Here is a 27,157-nt window from a genome sequence, read left to right on the forward strand (position 1 = left end):
GTTTTGATAAAGCCAAACCATAGTTACCATAACCGTTTAAGATTATAAGGCACTTTAAGAGTATATGGTAGGCTATAAGGACATGGTTCCGAAAGCTGCAGACAGGCTCAGCTCATGCTAGAGCACCATCTCACATGTTACCAAGCACTCTGCCTCCAGGATTGTTAAGGCCTGCCATAGGAGTGGCTGATAGGTACACATGTGTCTATATGTAAGGCAGGTATAGGAATACTACACCTAAGCAAGGAGTGATTACACAACCTTGCCCCAGCTGAGTGATCAGCCTGTTGTGTCATAATGGAAGGCCAGGCCAGGGGTGGCATAATACATGCTGCAGCCCCTGGTAGGCCTAGGGTACCCCTATGCTCTGGGTACCTAGGGTACACTATACAGGGTCTAATAAGGTGGTCCCTACCAATTGGGTTATGCACCTAAAGTACATAGTATTAATTTAGAGAGAGAACAGCAGGGCTGTGGGTCTGATTAGCAGGCCCACAGCCACATCTAAGTCGAAAACCAGTAAAGCAAAAGCAAAAAGTGGGGGTGAACATAGAAAGCAGACCTTACTCTCCTACAGGCGTTGGCTGCAGTTCAGCAAGAGTTGGTTGCGTCTCGAGCAGAGACGGCGGCACTACGAGAGAGGGTGGATAGACAGACTAGGAACCCTTTTGACGCCGCGGTAGGTCCTCCTCAGATACAGGTGACAGTTCCACCGCCCATTCCTTTGGCCAGTCCCGAGAGGTATGCTGGCGACCCCCTCAAAATCCAGACGTTTCTTACCCAGATTACGCTTCATTTTTCCTGTCGCCCGTCATCGTTCCCTACCAATCTTTCTAGAGTGGCTTTCGCCATATCTTATCTAACCGGGGACGCCGCTAATTGGGCTGTTCCTTTGGTCAGAAACGACGACCCATTGCTTACCGATTGGAATGCATTTCGGAAAGAATTCGAAAGGGTGTTCGACCGCAGGGCCACCACCCTCAGTGCGGATAGAGAGCTGCTGGAATTACGTCAGGGTAAGAAAGATCTGGTCACGTACATGACGGCGTTTAACCGTTTGGTGGTCGAGACAGCTTGGCCCGAGGAAAAAAGAATGTCCTTGTATTACCAAGGATTGAGGGATGAGCTCAAAGATGTGCTGGCCGAGATAGACCGCCAACCCACTACCTGCACTGACTTAATCAACCTAACGTTACGATTGGACCACAGACTTACCGAGAGGGGTGGGGATCGTAAAAGAGGCGAGAGGTCGATGGCTGGTGTGGAACCAGAGAGTCGTGCCACGCACTCCTTAAGAGAAACTGGTCCTGAACCTATGGACGTGGGAGCGATTAGGCCCCAGTTATCTAAGACAGAGAGGGAGAATCGCAGAGTCCAGGGACTCTGTATGTACTGTGGGAAGAAGGGACACTACGTGAGGGAGTGTCCCCTAAAACCCAAGAAAAGAACCACCTTTTTTGCGGGGAAGCGGGTAGCTATCACATCAGTAGAAACCGTGGATAGCGGAGACTCGCCCCAGACAGAAACACAGGATATAGAGGAGACCGAGAAAGAATGGAGGCTGCCGTCTTTGGCGGTCGTCGAGAGAAAAACCACAGAATCCCATATAGTGCTACCCATGTTCCTTAAGACGGGACTGCTATCACATCAGGTTCACACCATGATTGATTCCGGAGCCACCGGCAACTTTATAGATTACGGCTTGGTTCAACATTTGGGATTGCGTCGGGTACCCATTAGCAAGCCCGAGACGGTGTTAGCAGTGGATGGCACACCTTTGACATCCGGTCCCATCACCGAACATACGGAGGTAGTGGAATTGGTTCTCCAAGGCGATCCACAAGACCATGTGGAGGACATCACGCTGAATATAATTGAAGCCCCTCAATACGAAGTTATTCTGGGGATGCCCTGGTTATGGCAACACAATCCTACTATGGATTGGAGAGACAAAACGATTAGTTTCAACTCCACAGAATGTCGGGTTAAGTGTATGAAAGATAGGGTCTCAGTCCCACACACCCTGGCCCTAGCACAGATTTATCAGGTGGCCACTGCAGTCGAAAAGGAGATCGAGCTACCTCCAGAATATACATTGTATCGGGAGGTGTTCAGCGAGATCAAGGCTGAGACACTACCTCCTCACCGCAAATACGATTGTCGCATAGACTTGGTGGATGGAGCTGTAATTCCCTCCTGTCGAGTGTATGCGTTGTCAGAACCCGAAACTAAACACCTGCGGGTTTATCTGGAAAAGTTTTGTGCCCTGGGATTTATACGTCCTTCCCGCTCTCCAGCCGCTTCTCCGCTTTTCTTTATAGCGAAGGCCAATGGCGAGCTCAGAACGTGTATCGATTATCGCATGCTAAATAAGAACACGGTGAGAAATCGATACCCACTGCCGCTCATCCCAGTGTTACTAGACCAGGTGAGGAAGGCCACCATTTACACCAGACTTGATCTACGAGGGGCCTATCACTTGGTTCGTATCCGCAAGGGGGATGAGTGGAAAACCGCGTTCAAGACCCGATACGGGTAATTCGAATATTTGGTTATGCCGTTCGGGTTATGTAATGCCCCGGCGGCTTTCCTATATTTTTTGAACGATGTCTTGAAGGAATACATTGACAAATTCATCATTGTATACATAGATGACATCTTGATCTTTTCCGTCTCCCCGGAACAACACGTGAGCCATGTATTACTGATTCTTAAAAAACTGCAAGAACACCGCTTATATTGCAAGATAAGCAAGTGCGAGTTTAGTGTCACTGAGGTTGAGTTCCTGGGGGTGATCCTGAGTCCTTGGGGTTTTAGGATGGCTGAGAGAAAAGTGGAGGCAGTAAAGGAATGGCCGGTGCCACGCATTGTGAGAGATGTGCAGTGCTTTCTAGGGTTCTGCAACTACTATCGGAGATTCATCTCTCATTTTTCTCAACTAGCTTCTCCCATCACTAGGTTGTTGAGAAAAGGAACGCCTTTCCATTGGACTCCCGAAGCAATGGACGCATTCATACAATTAAATAGGGCCTTCTGTACTGCTCCCATCCTACGACACCCACAAACCGACGTCCCGTTCATCATAGAGGCAGATGCCTCCGATATCGCGGTTGGGGCGGTGCTCTCTCAGAGACAAACATTCCGGACAGCTACATCCGGTGGCCTTCCTGTCAAAAAAGCTGAGCCCTGCAGAAATCAACTACTCCGTTGCAGAAAAAGAATTGTTGGCCATCAAGAAGGCCTTCCAGGAGTGGAGACACTACTTGTGGGGGGCCCATCATCCCATCACGGTATACTCAGACCACAGGAATCTACAATTCATGAAGACGGCTCGGCTCCTCTCGCAAAGACAGATGCGATGGATGCTGTTTTTTGCAGAATACGATTTTATCGTCACTTTCCGTCCTGGCTCAGACAACAGGAAAGCAGATTCTTTGTCGAGACTCGGAGAGAGCGAGGCGACTCAACAAAAACACTTGGAAGCGATCGTAAATCCCGAGAAGGTCCTGTGTGTGCTTACAGCGGAGAAATTCGTAGACCAGGTCAGAAACAGTCGGTCCCATACACGGTGGCAGCGATGGGCGAAGCAAGAACCCTGTCGGGTCCTCAAACATGGAGTTCCGTTGCACGAGAACAAGTTGTATCTGCCCAATCATGAGTTTCGATTACAGGCGTTCAATTGGTGTCATAACGCAGTGTTGGCCGGGCACCCCGGAAACAAGAAAACGCTCCTTCTGGCTCAGCAGCATTTCTGGTGGGAAGGCATGACAAAGGACGTAGAACAATGGGTGTCACAATGTGAGACGTGTGCTCGGGCCAAGGGAGAACACAGTAAAGCAAGGGGAAGATTGCAGCCATTGGCCACGCCTTCCCAACCATGGCACACTATCAGTTTGGATTTCGTCCTCGGCCTGCCCCAGGACCAGAGGTATTCAGCTATACTAGTTGTGGTAGACAGCCTTACGAAGATGGGACATTTTATTCCGTGTAAAAACCTTCCCACGGCGGGGCAATCAGCTCAGATGCTATTGTCGCATGTAGTACGGTTACACGGACTTCCGAGAGTCATCATCTCCGACAGGGGACCCCAATTCGTTGCCCGATTCTGGCGTATGTGGTGCAAGGCCCTCCACGTAAACACCGCGCTGTCCACCAGCTTCCACCTGCAGACCGATGGACAAACGGAGCGGTTAAATCAAACTCTGAAAAAATACTTACGATGCTATTCTGCGCACGCCACAGAATCCTGGGTTTCTTTGTTGTGGTTGGCCGAGCTGTCTTACAACAACACCTGGCATAGCTCTATTAAGGAAACACCGTTCAGAGCTAACCATGGCTTTCACGCCACTACGCTGCCTCTGGTTATTCCTCTGGTTATTCCAAGGGAAGTGCAAAACCATCCGACAGTGATGGCACAGGTCGGAACCCTCTTGAAGATTCATAAAAAGATACAAGCCAACTTGGTTCAAGCCAAAAGACAATACAAGAAATGGGCCGATCGTCACAGACAAGAGGGGCCGATATACCAGGTGGGGGATCGAGTAGGGCTCTCCATGAAGAACAACCGCTTCCGTTGGCGCAGCATCTTCCATCCCAGGTTCATAGGACCTTATACAGTTGTACGCAGAATCAACCCCGTGGCGTATAAACTGAAACTGCCTGCCTCGCTGCGGATACATCCAGTATTTCACTGTGGGCTTCTGAAGCCAGCGAAGAGCGCAAGGTGCAGAGCCACCCCTCCAATCGTAAGGGACGGCCAGCTGGAATACGAGGTGAAACGCATATTGGACTCCCGATATCGCTAGGGGCGATTATGGTATCTGATCTCCTGGAAGGGGTACCCATCCGAAGATGACTCTTGGGAGCCATGCACAAGTGTTCACGCCCCGTGGGCGGTACGTCTATTTCATTCTCGTAATCCAGGGAAACCAGGTTCGAGGAGGCGCATGGGAGGGGGGCGTACTGTCAGCGTTTGAACATCCAGTGCACCTACGTAGTTCCATACATAAAGCACAGCGGAACTACGAGTCCCAGGAAGCCCGGGCGAGGGGAGGAACCAACATCGTTATAATCACGCACAACGCAAGGGGCGTTGTACGTGATTCTGGAGTCGGGAGAATTCATGGAAGCAGCGCGGCTGCTCGGCACCTCAGCGTCTTTTTTGAGGTGTGCTTAAAGACTTTTACCACGTTCCACTTAACCGCCTTTGGTTCTCTGGCGAGAGGCCAATGGGGGGGTTTCTTTGGAGGTTTCCGGAGGAGCGGAACTCATCCGGCTAAGGAGGATTCTTGCCCACGGCTGCGGAGGGGATGACGCGGTGCGATGAGACACCGCAAACACCACTGTGGTAGACTTTGCCGGACTCCACTCTGGAGGCGGACCAGAGACGAAGCCGTGAAAGAGAAACTTCGTCCCAGAGACTTACGAGTCAGGTCAGGTAAGCCGTGGAGGTCTTAACGGCTGCCTGGGTTTTTTCTTTTGGATTGTGTTGCTCTGTTTTGTTGTTTGACAAGAAAGGCCAACTTGGCAGCCAGTAGGTGGAGCCGGCCTAGAACTGACCAGTACGCGTCATTCTCGTCTTTTGTGCTATGGTTTGGAACTAACCGATACGAGAGTATTCGTTTCTAATGTGGAAGGGGAAACAGTATCGGAATGGGTGGGAGTCCTGAAAGGAAGGGTTTCTTAACAGTTATGCTTCGAGACTATAGGAACTCCACCCGAGGAGGAAGGAGTCCCACATCAACTGTTGGGAGAAGTTCTTAATTTTCCTTCTATGATTTCAAGGGGGTGTGGTGTCGGGTACGTATGAGGGTGAGGAGGTTGTTTGGTAGTATGGTAATGAATGGACAGGCGAGGATACTTTAACCATCTGTGTTTTTGGTCCTGTGTGTAGATGGTTGCGCAGCATTCCGAGCAGTAAGAGACGTATCTTACAGGATAGAGGAACCATCGTCAGGGAATACCTTGGCAGGTATGGGAACAGAAATAGCGAGAAAATATGAGAGTAGTTAGCAAGACATAGGATGTTAATTGCATGTTCTTTTTATTTCAGGTTTCCCTTTTCCACGCTGCACCTACCCTACCCTTTACCTCACTTGATTGCCTCAACACTCTGGAGATTAATTAGTCAGAGTTTGGGGATGTCAGGAGGTGGACCCCTTTGAGCATCGCCCAGATCCTGAGGAGAACTTGGAACTGTGACACAGATGGAATGTGGTTCTGGGGTTCTTCGGGTATTTCTTTTCTTTCTATTCTGTCTATCTTTATCTCTTTTTTTCCAGGAGAGTAGGGAGGTCTCCACGGGGGGCGGGACAGGCTGGGGGGGGTGGGGGAACAGGCCTTGCGAATTGGTTACGCCAGAGAATGGTTACCCGTCCCGCGATGGTTTTGTCCATAGGTTCATGGAATGTGCAGGGGCTTAATTCTCCCCAGAAACGCCAGAGGGTGCTGAAATACATATCTGACCGCCACTTAGATATCGTCGCACTCCAAGAAACACACCTAAGCAAGGGAGATGAACGCAGGTTGCGGAACAGGGTAAACCCACTCATTTACAGCTCCTCAGCCACCACCAAGCATCGGGGGGTAGTGTTGATGTTTCATAGCGGGCGAGGTTCCAACCCTTAGATGTGCGCTCGGACAAGGAGGGGAGATGGGTGATGGTGAAGGGGATTATCAGGGTCAGTTATGTACTTTTACCTCAATGTATGCACCGAACACGGGCCAGGCGGGGTTTCTGTCCACCATTTGCACAAAATTGGAGAAGTTTGCGGAGGGTTCAGTCGTCCTGTTAGGGGACTTTAATCTTATATGGCAAGCAGACCTTGATAGTTCTCGCGCGCAGCGGGCGGAGTCGGGTTCATTCACCCCAGCCACCAAGCAGCGCTTTTCGGAACTCGGCCTGTGCGATGCATGGCGCACACTACACCCTTCCACAAAAGATTACACCCACTTTTCGCACGTGCATCAATCCTATTCCCGTCTAGACTACATTTTCATTAATCGCTTTCTATCAGGGTCTCTGAGAGACGCTCAGATTCTCCCCCTCTCCGTCTGACCATAGTCTCGTCATGGTAACCCTCCATTGGGATGGCTCACGGGATCGCCAACCTAGGTGGTACTTTCCCGCCTCTCTCACTAGAGATATAGTGCTGCGTAAATCTTTACGAGAGGCCATTGAGGAATTCTTTATCCTTAACGACACCGAGGCGACCTCGGAGCTGATCCGGTGGGACGCCTTCAAGGCGGTACTTAGGGGCAAATGCATCCCACTTAATTCTACGCTCAACCGTCAGAGAGCAGCAGAGCGCGAACGTCTGGAAGCGGAGCTGGTGACTGCAGAGCAGGCCCATAAGGCCAAGCCCTCCCGCATTACCTTGCGTCCTCTTACGGCTTTAAAAGGCAAATTGAAGGCGATATACACAAATAGGGCCGAACTCACCCTTCTACGCCTGCGCCATACTTCATATGCCCAGGGGAAAAAAATTGGGAGACATCTAGCCCGGCAGCTCCGAGTTAAAAGGGACAAAGACTATATAGCGGGGATACGAGACAATACAGATACGGTTCTACACACCGATAAGGGGAAGGCAGAATGTTTTCGATCTTTCTACAATAAGCTGTATACCTCTGACTCTCTTGTGGCCCAAGTACAGAACGATTATTTGCAGGGTCTTTCACTGCCCAAGGTCGCCGCCTCTACCAATGCAGAGCTTTGTGCCCCCATCTCACTAGAGGAGGTCACCAAAGCCATTATGGCGCGCAAACTCAGCAAAGCGCCGGGTCCAGACGGTCTCACAGCCCTCTTTTATCGCACTTTTGCGCCGGACCTGGCCCCGCACTTGCAGTCCCTTTTTAACGCCATAATTGCCCAGGGTGCAGTTTCGCCCTCCATGGCGGAGGCTGTCATTACGGTCATCCCGAAGCCAGGGGCGCAAAGATCACTGTTCCTCCTACCGCCCTATTGCTCTGCTGAACTTAGACGCTAAATTGTACTCCGCTATCCTGGCCGCCAGGCTCAATCCCCTTATGGCAGCATTGATACACCCCGATCAATCTGGATTTATTGTAGGCAGGCAAACTCACAACAACACGCGCCGTATTATACATTAGATAGAAAAAGCCTCCAAAAAGCGCATACCAGCTCTACTAGTTGGCCTGGATGCAGAAAAGGCATTCGACCGGGTGGATTGGGGCTTCTTATTCTCCACCATGCGGCAGATGGGCTTTGCAGATCCATTCATTGCAATGATTCAGGCCAACTATCGGAACCCCACCTCGCGTGTCCAAGTCAACGGGACCTGTTCGGCTACTTTTACCCTTTCTAGAGGCACGAGGCAGGGTTGCCCCCTTTTGTTTGCCTTGAGCATAGAACCCTTAGCGCTGGCCATACGTCACAACCCACAGATATCGGGCATACAATTTACGGGGGAGGAACACAAGATATCCCTTTTTGCGGATGACGTTCTCCTCTCCCTCACTCAACCATCTACTTCACTCCCGTCTCTCCATGCAGAATTGCAGCGCTTCGAACGAGCAGCGGGGTTTAAGATAAATTTAGACAAATCCTATATTTTAAACCTTACGATACCCAAGGAAGAGCTCCCGAGGCTGCAGCAGAGTACGACTTTCCAATGGGCAGCACACTCACTCCAATACCTGGGCGTTCAGCTTACTCCGCTGGTGGAGGATTTGTATAAGACCAATTTCCCCCCCCCCCCCCTTCTTGCTCAAATTAAGGCTGACCTAGCGCGTTGGAAACCACTATTTATCTCTTGGCTGGGGCGCATACACTCGCTTAAAATGACGATATTGCCGAAACTGCTTAATTTATTTCAGGCCCTCCCCATTGAGATCCCCCTCTCCTTTTTCTCGACCATGCGCTCTCTTTGTTCCCGTTATATCTGACAGGGGGGGAGAGCCCGCCTGTCCTATTCCTTGTTGCGGAGGCCCCGCTCTGCGGTCGGAGCGGGCCTTCCCGACTTCCGCCTCTACTATAAGGCGGCACAGCTGCGTGTTTTGGTTGAATGGTCTAAAAAAGAGTCCGATAAACATTGGTTACATATGGATAGGTCGGTTACGGGGCGGACAATCTGGGACCTGGTGTGGCGCACCAAACAAGATAGACCGGATAACGCGTACATTAGTACGCCCACCAGAACGACGCTGCGGGTCTGGGACGCTATCTCCCATGATGATAGATGGACCACTTTCCCTTCCCCTCACACCCCCATCCACGGGCATGCGGCTTTTCCACCAGCGCTCATCAGAGGGCCATTCAACGCCTGGGAGGAGGGGGGATGCTTAATGATTGGGCACTTACTTAGGGGCACTAGGATGATGACGTTCTCGGAATGCAGGTCTGACTTTAGCCTTCCGCAGACTGAACACTACAAATATCTCCAATTGCGACACTGGCTCCAGTCTTCCGCAGTGCAGGTGGCGGTCAGCAGGCCCCTGACCCCGTTTGAAAAATTCATACGATCTACCACTACCATGCAGGGGGCAATTTCTTTCTTATACAGTCACCTTCTGGCCACTGCAGTCTCCCCGAATCCACGCTTCAAAGTTAAATGAGAGGAGGTGGTGGATAGACCTATTGAGGAGCGGGAGTGGGAGGCCCGATGGTCCGACATCACAAAACACAACCATTCTATAGAACTAAGGGAAGCCCACACGAAAGTGATGGTAGATTGGTACCTATATCCAGCTAAACTGAGGCGCATTTTTCCGGGCTCCTCAGACCGCTGCTGGAGAGGGTGCGGGTTGCTAGGTGACTTTTAGCATATCTGGTGGACTTGTCCGACTATTCGCCCATTTTGGGAGGAGATACTAGCACAAATCAAGACTATACTGGGCTACCCGATCCCCACCTCCATTGATACCGCGCTATTAGGCCTTAGAGATCCCTCCCTGCGCTACCAAACCCGAGCGGATAAGGCCATTATGTGGCTTTGTCTAGGGGCGGCGAAAGTGGCACTCGCCGCCAACTGGAAGAAACAAGCGGCCCCCACGGCCTCGATGAGGCATTCCCGCCTCTGGAGGCTTCTGAGTTTGGAGAGAATGGCGGACATTTTTAGAGAGGACTACGCTACGTTTGAGCTCAAATGGGGACCGCTGGTGACATTCCTTTCTCGGGGACTGCCGGCGGCTGTTTGCCCGCCCCATATTAGGGGGTTGCAGCTGTTCCAATTGTAGCCAGCTGGGACCGCCACTGGTGGGTCCCCCTGGAAATCCATCCCACAGTTCCTACACCACCTGGGTGGGGCGTTGCACGGGCCCCGCTCTTGGAGGGTTCGTTCCCGGTTCTGGTCCTCCGGGTCCCCTCCCCGAGACTCTCCCCGTTCTATCTTTCTACTATTCTCTCTTTCCTTTCTGTTCTTTCTCTCTTTTCCTCAACTGGGTACGTGGGGAGGGAGGGTGTGGGACTTTGGGGAGTTAGGTTTCCTATAAAACAAGTTTGATGATCCATGACGCGGAGGCTGCTTGGATGGACAATTCCTCTCTCAGTGAACTGTAGACACCGGACTAATAGGTTCCATGTATTGCCCATTGGGGATCGCCAGGGCATGGTTTTTCGGGCCTGCTTCGCCCCCTCTTTCGCTCTACTGTACCCCTACATTAGCGCCTGTTATTGGTGAAGCTTGCCTCTTCCACTTCCGTGTCCGGGGGGGGGGGGGGAGTTCTTTGATCATTATTTGCCAGTCCATACCGTTGTATCAAAGATGTCATGGCTTGCTATTTCTTTTTGTTGGTAATAAATACAATTTTGACAACAAAAAAATGGCAAGATAAAGGCCTACTGAAACTTGGTCATTTTTATTCCCTATCCGAGATGGTCTCATCTCCAAACCTTAAAGAAAGATATGAATTGGACTGGAGAGATTTCTATAAGTATTTACAGGTACGCGATTTTTAGAGGAAAAAATGTGGTGGCCCAGCAGGATTTATAAGTAATACCTTAATAGATAATTTGGGAAAGGAAATTTTTTTTTTTTTAAAGCTTTATTTAGATTTGCAAAATCAAACGATACACAAATGTTAGCTGTGCAATCATCGATGACAAAGTATAGAGGTACATCAAAACATTTCCAGCTCCCTTGCAATATATGTAAATTATGAGTGGCATCCAACATCAGAACCCCCTCGCTCATTCCCCCATCTGTACTTGTCCAACCTGAAACAGAGGAGAGTGACAGTGCCCATTCATGCCCATGGTCCCCAGCCATCCCCTCCCTCCACGCACAGTCCACCACCCATGTGCAGATCATGCCAACCATCCCCCCACAACAAACGCCCCATGGGACACACCATTCCAGACCGACCCCGACCTCCCCAGCCTCCCAGCGCCCATGTCATCTCGCCTACCCTACTCCCGTTGGAACTATGCCGGAATGTGTGGGCGACGAGGGGGAGCCGGGGAGGCCCGCAATGTATGACTTGTAAGGGCCCCAGATATCCTTAGGACGCGCCGTCGCGGGGAGGAGACCGGAATAGAGTTCGCTATTCGTGTGCAAAACGCCATGGCAGTGAGCCACGACTGGACCGTAGGGGCCCGTCTATCCCCTCCAGCGCCTGGCGATTTCTCGTTTAGCAAGAAGCAGACCCATAGCGGCCAACCTGCGAACGTTTTTAGGGAAATTTGCTGTGTAACCCAACAACGCCACCTCCGGAGTGGGAACAAGTGTAAGCTCTAACATGTCTTCCAAGACCTTGTAGACTTGTGTCCAGAATGTTTGCAGCCTCGGACAGGTCCAGGACAAGTGTGCGAAGTCTGCATGTGGTGCTGCGCACTTCCAACAGAGGTGAGGTCGTGCAGGGTCAATGGAATGGAGTCTGTCTGGGGTCATGTACCAACGGCGGAGAAATTTATAGTGAATGAGTTTGTGACGACTGTTCAAAGATACCGTAGCAGTGACCTTGCAGCAGGCCGTCCATTGCTCATCTGTGATAGGCCTACCCAGGTCCGTCTCCCATTCCGCCCGTGCCCGGTCCTCCGCACAAGGGAGCAAAGCCGCGCACGCCTTGTACAGTCTCGAGACTATATGGGCCCCGTCTCTCTGTCAATAATAATGGTAAGGGGTTCAAAGGAAGCAGGCTCAAGGGGGAAACCCTCAATTGCCGCCCTGGCCGCGCAATAGAGTCGGCGCAGAACGAATCTGTCCATGAATGTAGCCTCGCTAAAGCGCGCTTCTTCCGACGCCGAGAATATGTGCCCTTCCGGGTATAAATCTCCCATCCTGGTGAGGTTAAATTTACTCAACGTTCGCTGCACAATCGCCTCGTCCGTGCCCGGCAGTAGTCCCGGGTTGCGAATAGGAAGCGAAGAGGAATATAGGCGAGGGTGAGCTAAATAGCTCAAAAGTTTCTTCCAGGCCCAGCTAGTGGTGGACACTGTTTGGATATCTACTGGGTTTCTGGGGATACCCTTGGGCAAAACGGCAGCCAACCGACCTGGGAGCACAAAGTCTGCCTCAGGGCACAAAAACGGGATTCGAGCGTCCGGATGGTACCAGGCATACGCATGTGCGCACTGCACGACCAGATAGTACCGGTACAGATCCGGTATGCCAAGGCCTCCCCTATCCTGCGGGAGTGTGAGAGTCTTCCAACGAATCCGGGGGTGTTTCCCGCCCCAGACCAGACGGATCAGGAGGGACCTCAAGGTGGAGAAGAAAGACCGAGTGAGGAGAACAGGGATATTGTTAAAAAGATACAAAAATTTGGGGAGCACAATCATTTTTATGATGGCTATTCTGGCCGACATGGAGAGCGGGAGGCTCAGCCAACCCTCCACCTGCGTCTCCAACCGCGCCACCGCGCGGCCATAGTTGAGGCGGATGATTTCGTCTGTGTTCAAATGGATCTGAATGCCTAAGTAGCGTACTGAGTCCGAGCACCACTCCAGTGGGAACTCACACTGCCATGGGGAGGTGCCACTAGTCAATGGGAATATAATAGATTTGTGCCAGTTGATGCCCAGTCCCGAGTGGCCACCAAAGCGCAGGATCTCACGAATCAGGGGGGCAAGATTGATCTGTGGTTCCCTTACATACAGGATAGTGTCGTCTGCGTAAAGGGAGGCCAGCAACGGGCCCGTCCTAAACTGGAGACCCCTGTGGAGGTGCCGCTCCTGGAAATGCCGTATCAGGGGGTCCATGGCTAAAATGAACAAGAGCGGGGAAAGCGGACAGCCCTGGCGTGTGCCACGTGTTAGGGAGAAAGGGCGGGATAACGTACCATTGATACGTAGACGTGCCATGGGGCGGCTATAGAGGAGACGAACCGTGGCCAGAAAATTCGCCGGCATGCCCATGCGTTCCATAACAGCAAGAAAGAATGGCCATTCTAAGGAATCAAACGCCTTCTCGGTGTCAAGTAGGATCGCAGCTGCAGGTGTGGCTGGGTTGATTCTGTGCAAAACCGTGAATAACGTCCGCAAATTCAGCGACGTCGAGCGGCGGGGGACAAAGCCCGACTGCATGGGCGATATAATGAACTCCATCAGTTGGGAGAGTCTGTTGGCCACTATTTTGGCTAAAATCTTATAGTCGGTGTTTAAGAGGGAAAGGGGCCTATACGACCCACACAGCAATGGGTCCTTGTTTGGCTTCGGGAGCAGGACCACGACCGCCTCTCGTAGAGTAGCCGGGAGCGAACCACGCTCAAACGCCTCCGCATAGACCTCTATGAGCCTAGGCGCCAACAGATCAGAGAAGGCTTTGTAAAAATCTCCGGAGAAGCCGTCAAGACCCGGAGCGGAAGAGCTCCGGAGCACTTTAATCGCTCCCCGTACCTCTGTCACTGTTATGGGCTCCGCCATAAATTCCTGCATGCCCCTATCCAGAAACACAAGCGCGATCTCAGACAGGTAGGCGTCCCGAGCGGCAGAGGATTCACCCAACTTGGAGGTATACAACTCAGTATAATAGGCCAGGAATTCATCCCGAATCTCAGTGGGCTGTGTGCGGAGCACACCATCCACTCCCCGCACCTCGGCTATCAGGGACTTACTATACGGCGGTCTCAAGACCTGTGCAAGCGTGCGCCCCGGCCGATCCCCCTCCCCATACCGCCGAGCCACGTGATATTTCCCCAGATACAGGATCTCCTTATCCGCAGCCTCCCGAAAGTCTGACAGGAGGCTCAAGCGCTGAGCGAATATCTCATCGGAGGGCGACCGTCGCGCCTCTACATCAACCGCATCCAGCTGCGCCTCTAAGCGCGTGATTGTCGAGCGTAGTGTCCTCAGGACCCCAGCCTGTTTAGCAATGCAAACCCCTCTGATATAGGCCTTGAACCCCTCCCACAGGACAGCCCATGAGTCCACTGAGCCAGTGTTTAGCGTAAAATAGTCTTCTATGGCCTCAGTCACCTCATGGACAAAGAGATCATCCAGAAGTGCCTTGCCGGGAAAACGCCACTGCCGCTCAAACCCCTCCGGGCGAGGGACGTCCAAGCCCAGCACCACCGGCGAATGGTCAGAATAGGTTCTAGGGAGGGTTCCTGATGTGCGATACCAGAGGGACAGGGCGGGGGATAGGAGCCAGTAGTCAATCCTGGTCCAGGTGTTGTGTTGCCCAGAGAAGTGTGTGAATGCCGCGGCGCCTGGGTTGCGCCTGCGCCATACGTCAGTGAGGGAGAAACGAGTGCAAAGGTCCAGGAGCGCGCGTCTAGCCCTAGGCTTGGAGTCAGCGGCCCCTGAGGTGCTATCTAGCCCCACATTCAGTAGCAAGTTGAGGTCGCCGCCGAGCAGGATGGCAGCGGGTGCAAGGGAGGCCAACTGGGCAGCAAGCGCATGGAAAAAATCTGGGGAATCCGTGTTAGGAGCATAGACACATACCAGAGCGACCACATGTCCCATCAACACTCCTTTCACAATGCAATAGCGCCCGTCCCTGTCCCCAAGGAATGCCTGGCAGTGGAACGGGATTCTTTTATGAACTAAGATCGCTGTGCCTCTAGCATAGTTGCTGAAGTTGGAAAAATAGCGATGGGCGCCCCAGGAAGCTGCAAAACCGGTATTCCCCGATGCGTGTAAGTGTGTCTCTTGAAGAAAGGCGATGTCAACCCTGTGTCGATTCAAGTAATGTAGTATTTGTTTGCATTTACGCTGATTATTAAGGCCACGGACATTCCAAGACATGAGGGAGAGATGGGCGGGAGTTACATTTAGACCTATCTGAGCCATCAATGCCAAACTGTACATAAGAAGAGCAGGAGCGAAGCAACATCTCTGTGTACCAAAGAGAACAATGCGCACAAAGCCATATCATGAAAATCAAACTTAAACATCCCCCCACCCCCCTCCCCCCACCCAGCCAAACCACGCAAACGTGAGGCAATCCCCAACCTGGAAGCAAGAAACAGAGCTCTAAATAATAATACCGAATGTACATCACAAAAAAAAGGCAGAGCTTCATAGCCCAGAAGTATACCCAACGGTTTCAACCAGAGGGGGGTGACGACGATCCGCATACAACCCAGCGCTGTATGGCAAAAAATATTTATAAAGTGTACAATATAGTCCTCCAATAACAAGATTCAACGTTAGCAAAGTTAGAGCCTGGGCGCCATCTCAACTGACACCGGAGGTCGCAAACAGATCCTGGCTGTGTGCGGAGCCACCGCGAGGGGAGGAACGTCCATCCTCGTCGTCCCTCGGTGGGCTCCGACGCGGCTTGTAGTTGCGACAGAATTCCTGCACCGCCGTGGGGGTATCAAAGAGCCTAGTGCGGCCCTCGACGTCGACCCGTAGCCGAGCCGGGTATAGCATTCCATACTTGAGGCCCAGATTTCGCAGCGCAGCCTTTGCACCCGCATATTTCCGCCTGGCCTCTTGGACAGTGGCCGTGAAATCGGGGTAGAAGGAAAGTCTCGAGCCCTGCCAAGTGATCTCACCCTTGTCTCTGGCTAGGCGCAGGGCAGTGTCACGGTCCCGGAAGTTCATGATCCGGGCAATGAGCGGGCGCGGCGGTAACCCCGGGTTAGGCCGCGGTCCCAAGGAGCGATGAGCCCTCTCAATCACAAAGCCCGGGGTGAAAGCCTCTCGCCCAAAAATGTCCGTAAGCAACTGTTCCACAAAGACGTCAAGTCTGCCCGTGGCCGTGGATTCCGGAACCCCGGTTATCCGCACATTGTTGCGCCGACTGCGCGATTCTAAATCTTCATTCTTGATGGCCACTTCTTTCAGGATACGCTCAAGCCTGTCCACCCGCTTAGACTCCTGCACAGCTCTGTCCTCTAGGGTAGAGACCCGGGCCTCCGCCTCACCCAGACGCTGGTCATGAGCCTGGATCTTAGCTCCCATGTTCTCCAACGTCTTGTCCAAGGCATCGAAGCGGCCATCCAAGGCCCTGAAGCCAGCTCGCATTTCCTGAAGCCAGGCCGGGGACGGGGCATCAGACAGAGGGCCGCCAAACGCCCCCTCGGCCGGGTCCGCCATGGCAGGGCGATCCTCCGCCGGCCGCCCCGGAAGTTTCTCGAATGGCAGTGTCTTCTGTTTAGGGTCTTTGCGACCCATGCCACCAACTGTTCGAGGGCCACCAGCCCGATGGCTGCAGAGTGAGGGCGGCTCAGCTATATCGGAGCAGTAGGCCGGCAGGACCGCCCAGCCTGTTGTCAAGCAGCTCAGGCCACCAAGGCGTCGCAGCGTCCACTGAATGCAGCCGCCGACCCGACTACATCGCGCCGCCGGACTGGGGCATCACCAGGTGTAGCAGGCAGGGTCCAGAATGTGTTGGGGGGAGCCGTAGCAAGGCCGACCTCGGCTGAGCATCAGCGATGCCAGGTCTGGCGAGGTAGGACAGTTCGACCAGGCCGCAGCACCCAGGTCGCGTCCAGGGAGGGCCCGCGGAGAGAGGCGGAGACAGCCCGAGCGCCAGACCAGCGCAGCGTCCAACCCGCCCCCCCACACCGCCGGCGGGCCACCCCGCAGCCCCCCCCGGTCCCCGGATCGCGCGACCAGGGGCCCCGGGGAGTAGGCCGCGCGCAAGGAACCGCCCGGCAGACCCGGCCAGGTCCGGGCGTCTGGCGCCCCCCAGCCCACAGCGGCGCAGGGAGGACCGCAGACACCCGCCAGTCCGCTCCCTGGCGCTCAACGCCCCCCCCCCACGCCCCGTCCCCGGGTACCTGACTCACTGGCAGCCTCCGGTCTCGCACTCCCGTTCGTGCAGCCAGCATCCGTCTGCCATCTTGGGACCCAGGGTGATACCTCCTCAGCCGGTCCCGAGCGTCCCAATCACCGTCGCGGCGTGCTCCGGGGGCTCAGGGTCTGCAGCGGTGACGCCAGGGGCACCGCGCCCGTGGCAGGAGGGGAGGAAAGGAGCTTCAGCGCCGGGCTGGCAGCGGAGCTTCAGAGCCGCGCAGCCATCTTAGCTCGCGGCTTACCCACGCCCCCCGGGAAAGGAACATTTAACTATTGGATTTCTATATAATTCTCTTAATTTACTAATGCCGGAAGATTTGATATTGCGTGCTAGGAAGTGGGAAGAGGAAATTGACATTTCGGAAGATTTATTTTTCCACTCAACCGAATTAGCACAGAGTCTGTTAATCCCGGCGCGGCTACAAGCCCAGTATTATAAATCCTGCTTTTCATTATATTATACTCCGAAAAGGATCGCGAAATGGGGGACAGGGAAGGGGACCCTTTGTCCTAGATGCTCCTTGTACCAGGCAGATCTTAGTCACATGTTTGCTTCATGTAATAAATTAAGTAGCTTGAAACAAGAGATCGCAAATTTTATAAAAGAAGTGCTTGGAAGGGACCTTGATCTCTCACCATCCCTGATCTGCCTTGGGGTGGATAAGGAGATCCGTGGAAAACCGGGAGAACAATTGGTCTTTATTTGCATGGCAATATATCGGCTTTGTCTAGCTTCAGCTTGGTCAGATCCAACCCCACCAGGATTTCATCAATGGTTAATATGATTATTATCAAACTATAACTTTGAAAAAGCTATTTATGGGAATAGAGGGATGCATGCTCGAAGGAAAGGCTTAAAGGATATGGGAACCACTGGCTAAATGGCTCGAGAGGTAAACTAATTTAATTTAACGAGTCAGACCTGTTAACATTACCTAAATGAATTTTCATGTCCAACCCCGGGGACGGGAGGGTAGGGAGGGGGGGGGGGGGGGGAAGTTAATCTAAAATTGTGCATGTTGTATAGCGTGAGATTTAATTTATATTCACTGTATTAATATATGCCCTAATGTAAATATGCCTGTATGTATGTAATACAGTATTCTAATAGTAATCATGCACTAATAAAATAAAAAATTAAAAACTTAAATTTAAAAATTTAAAAAAGAAGAAATGGGGATCTCTAGTCGACAGTGGCTGGCGCCGATGTCGAATAGCGACCCTTCTTCCTAAATCAGAGTAAGGGGGCTACACCCTTTGATAACCCCTGCTCAACCCTGTGGTAACGTAGCACGAGCAGACAGGCCTATTTCAGAGGCAGTGTGTGAAACATTTAGGACCATACACAATAACGCAGGAAAGACGCTACATAATAGACACCACAAGCAGTTATAAAAAAATAGTTATCTTTAAATAGATTAAACACGAAACTGAGAAAGGCTCAAAGAACCACAATGCACGTAATTACAGATTCGTCTGAAGAGCGAGGAAAGCACTTGTGCGTGGGGGTGGAACGAACTTGGTTCGGGGCCGGGATCTCTGCGACCCGGTGATGCACAATGTACAAGGTACTTAGGATATAAAGGGGCACGGGGCACAGCTCCTCAGGGAAGGTGCGGGATGGCAGGCGGACCCCCAGCGGCCACAGTTCCTGTGTGGTGGCGACGATCCGCAGCGTGCACTCTCGATAATCCTGTGACGGGTAAAAGCGGCACCCAGCGGTGCACGCGGAAGTTGACAAGGCTCCCGATGTGGGGCTAGCGTGGGCACTCAGCGGCGCAGCTCTTCAGCTGCATCGGCCCACGATAGCGATGATTCTTGTGGCAAAGTAGGGATGGGCACTCAGCGGCACAACTTCTCAATGGCGGCGGCCCAAAACAGTGATAGTAAGGACTCTCGTAGCAAAGCCAATGCGGGCGGTGGTACGGATTCTCGTAGTAGGGCAAATGCGGGCACCCAGCGGCACAGCTTCTCAGCGGCAGCAGCCCACAATAGCGACAAGGTTTTTGTAGCAAGGCCAAGGTAGCCACTCAGCGGCACAGCTCCTCGGCTGCGGTGGCTCACAATGGCGTCAACAATGGATCTCGTTGCAAGGCCTATGCGGGCACTCAGCGGCACAGCTCCTCCGCTGCAGTGGCCCACAATGGCAATAGCAATAGTTTCCGTAGACAAGGCAAATGCGGGCACTCAGCGGCACAGCTCCTTAGGTGCAGCGGCCTACAATGGCAATAGCAATAGTTTTCGTAGATAAGGCAGATGCAGGCACTAAGCTGCACAGCTCCGCAGCTGCAGCGGCCCACAATGGCGATAGCGATAGTTTCCGTAGACAAGGCAAAGGCGGGCACTCAGCGGCACAGCTTCTCAGATGCAGCGGACCACAACGGCGATAGAAATAGTTTCCGTAGACAAGGCAAAGGCGGGCACTCAGCGGCACAGCTCCTCAGCTGCAGCGGCCCACAATGGCGATAGCAATAGTTTCCGTAGGCAAGGCAAATACGGGCACTCAGTGGCACAGCTCCTTGCATGGCAATATATCGGCTTTGTCTAGCTTCAGCTTGGTTAGATCCATCCCCACCAGGATTTCATCAATGGTTAATATGATTATTATCAAACTATAACTTTGAAAAAGCTATTTATGGGAATAGAGGGATGCATGCTCGAAGGAAAGGCTTAAGGATATGGGAACCACTGGCTAAATGGCTCGAGAGGTAAACTAATTTAATTTAACGAGTCAGACCTGTTAACATTACCTATATGAATTTTCATGTCCAACCCCAGGGACGGGAGGGTAGGGAGGGGGGGGTAAAGTTAATCTAAAATTGTGCATGTTGTATAGCGTGAGATTTAATTTATATTCACTGTATTAATATATATCCTAATGTATATATGCCTGTATGTATGTAATACAGTATTCTAATAGTAATCATGCACTAATAAAATAAAATAAAAATAATTTTAAAAAAAATTAAAAAATTAAAAAAAGAAGAAATGGGGATCTCTAGTCGACAGTGGCTGGCGCCGATGTCGAATAGCGACCCTTCTTCCTAAATCAGAGTAAGGGGGCTACACCCTTTGATAACCCCTGCTCAACCCCGTGGTAACGTAGCACGAGCAGACAGGCCTATTTCAGAGGCAGTGTGTGAAACATTTAGGACTATACACAATAACGCAGGAAAGACGCTACATAATAGACACCACAAGCAGTTATAAAAAAATAGTTATCTTTATATAGATTAAACACGAAACTGAGAAAGGCTCAAAGAACCACAATGCACGTAATTACAGATTCGTCTGAAGAGCGAGGAAAGCACTTGTGCGTGGGGGTGGAACGAACTTGGTTCGGGGCCGGGATCTCTGCGACCCGGTGATGCACAATGTACAAGGTACTTAGGATATAAAGGGGCACGGGGCACAGCTCCTCAGGGAAGGTGCGGGATGGCAGGCGGACCCCCAGCGGCCACAGTTCCTGTGTGGTGGCGACGATCCGCAGCGTGCACTCTCGATAATCCTGTGACGGGTAAAAGCGGCACCCAGCGGTGGACGCGGAAGTTGACAAGGCTCCCGATGTGGGGCTAGCGTGGGCACTCAGCGGCGCAGCTCTTCAGCTGCAGCGGCCCACGATAGCGATGATTCTTGTGGCAAAGTAGGGATGGGCACTCAGCGGCACAACTTTTCAATGGCGGCAGCCCAAAACAGTGATAGTAAGGACTCTCGTAGCAAAGCCAATACGGGCGGTGGTACTGATTCTCGTAGAAGGGCAAATGCGGGCACCCAGCGGCACAGCTTCTCAGCGGCAGCAGCCCACAATAGCGACAAGGTTTTTGTAGCCAGGCCAAGGTAGGCACTCAGCGGCACAGCTCCTCGGCTGTGGTGGCCCACAATGGCGTCAACAATGGATCTTGTTGCAAGGCCTATGCGGGCACTCAGCGGCACAGCTCCTCAGCTGCAGTGGCCCACAAAGGCAATAGCAATAGTTTCCGTAGATAAGGCAGATGCAGGCACTAAGCTGCACAGCTCCTCAGCTGCAGCGGCCCACAATGGCGATAGCAATAGTTTTCGTAGGAAAGGCAAAGGCGGGCACTCAGCGGGACAGCTTCTCAGATGCAGCAGACCACAACGGCGATAGCAATAATTTCCGTAGACAAGGCAAAGGCGGGCACTCAGCGCCACAGCTCCTCAGCTGCAGCGGCCCACAATGGCGATAGCAATAGTTTCCGTAGGCAAGGCAAATACGGGCACTCAGTGGCACAGCTCCTCAGCTGCAGTGGCCTACAATGGCGATAGCAATAGTTTCCGTAGGCAAGCAAAAGCAGCATTCCCCACAGTAGATCCAGAGGCCTTGGATTTCACGACAGAGGCCTCACCTGCGAATAGGATTTCTCTCAATAGGAATCCGGGCTGCTGATGAATGAAGTCTAATGTCCCTGAGACTTCGGCAGGAGGCAAGCTCAATTCAGGCCCTTGGGTAGTTGCTTCACTGGATGGATGAAAGTTTCAAAGTCCTTTCCCTCTCGTTTCCACGGCCAGAGGTTCGGATCTTTATACCCCAAAAGTCTTTGTTCTTGAGAAAGTCACAAATCACTCGACCCAGCCAGAACCAGTTTGGTGTCGACTTGGGTCACTTTATTTACGAGGCTGCATCCTCCCTTTCAGGGAGAGGGGGCCCACCATCAGCCACCCAGCGGGAGGTGGAGCCCTCATTCACCTTGCCAGGCACAGCCCTGCTCAGATCAAAGGGGTCACCTCTCCCCATACTTCAACAGCAGATTGCTCCGTTCAACCCAGGTCAGCCCCAGCCTGCCCTGGACCTCTAAACCAGACGACCAATACACATATTAGTGAAACACACAGAATGACTTAGACAAAAAGATACCTACTTTCCAAAAGTGGCAGTTGTACACGCAGAATATAAAGATAATCACTACTACCAGATGCACTTTAATATTTGGAGCGGAAGCATACCTAATTCGACTTCCCTAACATGTTCCTTGGTACTACTAGGACTACACCGATTCATCAGTTATTTTATAATAAGGAGCATTCCCGCTGTGTCACTGAATGGCAGTGGCACAGAGCCCAGAACGTCTAACGTCAGCAACCATGACGGAGACAAAAACGACAAAAATGGAAGGGAGACCTACGCCAATGGTGCCAGGTCTAACAAGGAAGAACTGACCAGCAGCAACTCACTAAGACTTCATGAAGTTTGTAAAAGTATCCCTGACTCCGTGCACTTCACTTCAGTGTCTCCACTCTGCACCCACTGGACTGCAGGAAGCTCTCTTCCACTGGCTGGGGAAGCTCTCTTCGTCCGTCGTCGTCTGCAAAGCCCAACAAGACTCTCACCACACACAGTCATCACACATGTACTAGATGAATGCTAAACAAGCACATGTACTTCAGGTATACACAATATCAGAGCATGGATCAGTGTCACATAAAAGGATACACTTGCATAAAAGGGGTCAGTAGGCAACACTCTCAATGACACAGATAAAAAGGCCTGGTCACCTTTATACGATCCCAAGAAGCACCTATGCCGCTGCTGCTATATGTGCTAAACCCAGGACAGGGACAGCCGTCCTCTGCCCACTATGAGAGCATTCTTGGTGCGCCCCTTCAGGCCTCGAAATAGTTCCTGATCATAACATCATCATGGACAAGACAAGGCTTCTATGCGCATCCTAGAGCAGACTGTGATCAGGACACCAGTTTCATGTGCAGTCAGGAACGCAGGCCAGGGGTATTTGCAGGTTCAGCATGCAGGGGGCCTTTCTGTACCATCAAGGACCTGTCTGTGTGGTTTCAGTAGGCTGGGGCGCAGAAGGCGGTCAGTCTTATGGAGGCTGAGGGCTGGGAAAGGAGTTCTGGGGAGAGGTCAGGGTGTCTGAAGAGCCCTGAGGAGAGATACGTTGTGTGCAGGTGCCTCGGGACACAGTACGCTAGGGAAGAGAAGACAAGGTGGTAGAGACTCGTGGATTATGATCCCTTGTATAAAAGGTGCCTGCAGGGCTCAGAGTCACAGTAGGGGGTTGAGGATCTCCACACTGTCAAAGTGGTGGAATTTAAGGGTTACTAGAGAGACACCGAGGGTGTCTAAAAGTCAGCAGAGAGGGTCCGAGTGCTGGCTTATCACCTCTTTCGGAGTTTATAGATGGTGTCTCAGAGCCTGGTACGAGTCCCGGGGTCCTTCAGTCCCCTCTGGAAATCTGTGGAGGTTCTGAAGGGCTCTGAGAACACTTGAGAGCCTCAGCACTGTGGACAAACGGACAGTATAGAGGTGAAGAAGAATGAGGACTCTTTGAGGGTTCAACTGAGAAAAGAGGGTGAGGTTCGGCCATCTGGAGGTGCCAGAGGTCTGGCTGATGGTATCTATGGGCCAGCTGCGGACCTGTAGGAGGTGTTTAAAAGTGATAGAGGCCGCCTGGGGATCATCCGGGGGTCAGCCTGCACCTCTAAGGGATCGCAAAACGTGTGATGGCATTACTGAGGTACAGTGAGTGCAAGCTAAGGGCCCTTAAGAGGCAGCTGACAGTCTCTGACAGAAAGTTACAGCCATCTGACAGACATCTGAGGATGCCGAGTAAGTCACTGGCAATTAAAGGGGGGCTAAGGAGAGATTTGGGACAAGACACAGTCTTAGAAGATACAGCACCCGATATGAAGGGTCTGAGACGCTGTATGTCCTGTAGAGATGATCTAAGGGAGGGCTGAGAGCTGGGAGTGGGGCCGGAAGGACTATGGGCTACCAGAGGAACTCTGGGAGCCAGTTTAGACGTCTTGGGATGGGTGTTGGCTGAGGAAATGCAGTGGCCTCTGGAGTCTGACTTTCTGAGGACTGGGTGGGTGGAGCCCGAGGGACAAGTAAGTGTCAGGGCTTTCCTTAGGGAAAACAGGGGGCCTTCTGACAGGACTGAGGACAGTGTAAGAGGGGGGTAAGTGCAGCCTCAGGAGCTAAATGTTGTCTCATGGCATCATAAGGGGACTGAAGGGGTGGAGTCCAGCAGAGAGGGATAGAGTCTAAGAGACATGAGAGAGGTCCTGAGGACCGAGTTCCAGCTGTAACGTCTTAGGGTCTGAGAGAGATGGCTGGGCGAATGGAAGTGTTTCTGAGGCCTGGCTGGGTAAGCATGAGGGCTGGCTAGGAAGGAGTCTTGGGGTTTCTCTATGGAGTTCAAAGAGTTTCTGACTCCGAGGGTCTTCTGCCAGACAACTGGGAGCAGGAAAAGAGTGTCAGACGGCAGGCTGAGGGTGAGTGGGGAGGGTTTGTTGAGCTGAGGTGAGTGGAGAGCAGGGGACGGATGCCAAGGGGTAGGCTGAGGGTGAGTGGGGAGGGTTTGTTGAGTTGAGGTGGGTGGAGAGCAGGGGAAGGATGTCAGAGGGCAGGCTGAGGGTGAGTGGGGAGGGTTTGTTGAGCTGAGGTGAGTGGAGAGCAGGGGACGGATGCCAAGGGGTAGGCTGAGGGTGAGTGGGGAGGGTTTGTTGAGCTGAGGTGGGTGGAGAGCAGGGGAAGGATGCCAAGGGGCAGGCTGAGGGTGAGTGGGGAGGGTCTGTGGAGCTGAGGTGGGTGGAGAGCAGGGGATGGATGCCAAGGGGCAGGCTGAGGGTGAGTGGGGAGGGTTTGTTGAGCTGAGGTGAGTGGAGAGCAGGGGACGGATGCCAAGGGGTAGGCTGAGGGTGAGTGGGGAGGGTTTGTTGAGTTGAGGTGGGTGGAGAGCAGGGGAAGGGTGTCAGAGGGCAGGCTGAGGGTGAGTGGGGAGGGTCTGTGGAGCTGAGGTGGGTGGAGAGCAGGGGATGGATGCCAAGGGGCAGGCTGAGGGTGAGTGGGGAGGGTTTGTTGAGCTGAGGTGAGTGGAGAGCAGGGGACGGATGCCAAGGGGTAGGCTGAGGGTGAGTGGGGAGGGTTTGTTGAGTTGAGGTGGGTGGAGAGCAGGGGAAGGGTGTCAGAGGGCAGGCTGAGGGTGAGTGGGGAGGGTCTGTGGAGCTGAGGTGGGTGGAGAGCAGGGGATGGATGCCAAGGGGCAGGCTGAGGGTGAGTGGGGAGGGTTTGTTGAGCTGAGGTGAGTGGAGAGCAGGGGAAGGATCCCAAGGGGCAGGCGGATGCCAAGGGGCAGGCTGAGGGTGAGTTGGGAGGGTTTGTCGAGCTGAGGCGGGTGGAGAGCAGGCTAAGGGTGTCAGAGGGCAGGCTGAGGGTGAGTGGGGAGGGTCTGTGGAGCTGAGGCGGGTGGTAGAGCTGGCATACAGTTAGGCTGTGGTCTAAGAGAAAAGGATCGGACACAGGCTTTAAAAACAGGTCTCCGGGTAGATAATATAACACCAGCCGAGAGCAGCCGGCAGATGTGCAGGGCAAGAACTTTGTGGCCAAGCACTGAGCTGTGACGTGTACAGGTCTTAATTTGTACTGACGTCAGCATCAGTGATGGGGTGAGAGGGAGGGGCTAGGAAGGTGAGGGTACATGGGACGGCAGCCCTCTCCACCCAGCTGTCAGAAGCCCCAGTGGGCGCCATCGAGGTCCAGAGCAGGACTCACCGCCTCGGACTCCTTCTGTCTCGGGTGTCAGAGCCCAGGAGGAGAGGAGTGACTCCAGAGAAACGCCCGGAAACCATGCATCCACTGAGGCGAGGAGGCGCCGAATCCCTGCTGCGCATGCGCACGCTCGAGGCACTAATCACCTACTTTTTCTACAATTGAGCCGTCATATAAAAGTTTATAACTCACCGGGTCAGGCGTGAAGGTTCATATTTTTAGATGTGATTGAATATGAATTAAGACCTCTATTTTTCTCTTTCAAATCTCGCTCTTGTTTGTTCCTCAATTAACATACATGTAGTGCACATGCGCAGAACACAATACACTAACCTCTTATCACGCTGCGCATGCCCAGAGCTTCAGACATATTCGTACCTGCGCACGCGCACGCGCATTGCCTGATATACAATCTCACGGGCAGAGGATGCGGTGAGGCAGTGGCCTTTTCTGCCTTATCGGTCTAAACCTTTTTCCTATTGAACGTCCCTCAGGGCTCTTCGCTGTCATCGATGATTTTTTAATAATGTGTACCTGCACACTTAATTCATTTAATTACATCACAGGGTTGCAGGTGTATCTTTGTCATTTATTTTCTATATTTATGGTCCAGAGTCCTGGATGCAGGAGCAAACACTTCCCTCAATCAGATAACAGAAGTTAAAACGGAACATACAATACAAGGAAATGAATTACATGATATGTCATCAGTGATCTCATAGAACATTTCTGAGTGATGTCATGTGAAGTTCTAAGCAGTGTATGGTGGGGCGTGAGTTTTAGTTCGTGCTGCTAACTATATCTGGTGAATTTCTGTGTTTTGTTTAGTGTAAAACTTTAACGTTAACACTGACATATTCACCTAACTATGACATTATGACAGTGAAGGTATAGTAGGTAGTGGTGGTCGCATCTATGTAGTGATAGGACCTAGTTTCCATAAGAAAAACTTTTTTTGTTTTACTTATAACTTAGGCACCATTTGACAAATCTTCCTGAAATTTAAAAAAACTAGTTTGTCATTCACTTCAACTGCATCTGGAAAGTTTTGGGGTGATCTGTCATGGGGCAGAGAAAAAGGAAAATCTCAAAACACATTTTCCTCATGCAATTTCCCCATAGGGATTTTAGACACAACTACAGCCCTAACCGCTAAACGGAATGACACAACATTTGGCAGAAACCTACATCTTGTTCCAGAAAGAGTGCATTTTGTAATTTGGTGTAAATCTGTTCAGTAGTTTGGAGTTATTAAAGAAAATTGATTTATGTATATCTAGAGATATGGATCCACTGTGGTGGACCCAAGCGCCAACAGCACTGCCTTAGATTTGCCTGCTTCAGAAGTGGTAACCTTAGTGAAGATTAGTGTTTGCAAAAGAGAATAAAGTGCTAGGTGCTCTGTGCAGAACGTCCATTGTGAGGACAGACAGGCAGATAAGCAACAAACACAACAGACATACCTCGCCTTGGGTATGCAACAA

At 52.1% G+C, this 27,157-nt stretch overlaps 1 protein-coding gene across 2 annotated transcripts in view; it reads right to left on the bottom strand.

The window, feature by feature from the left end:
• LOC146839091 (uncharacterized) overlaps positions 1 to 25,791 on the bottom strand; it is a 192,569-nt gene extending 166,778 nt beyond the window's left edge. The window contains exon 1 of one of the 2 annotated variants that reach the window (XM_085603100.1): positions 25,677 to 25,791. The gene's annotated coding sequence lies outside the window, so the exon portion shown is untranslated. The remainder of the gene's footprint in view (positions 1 to 25,676) is intronic. The other variant, XM_085603099.1, reaches the window with a different exon arrangement.
• Positions 25,792 to 27,157: the final 1,366 nt, after the last annotated feature.

Source organism: Triturus cristatus, chromosome 4_2, assembly GCF_964204655.1.
Source record: "Triturus cristatus chromosome 4_2, aTriCri1.1, whole genome shotgun sequence".
In the NCBI taxonomy this organism is placed as follows: Eukaryota; Metazoa; Chordata; class Amphibia; order Caudata; family Salamandridae; genus Triturus; species Triturus cristatus.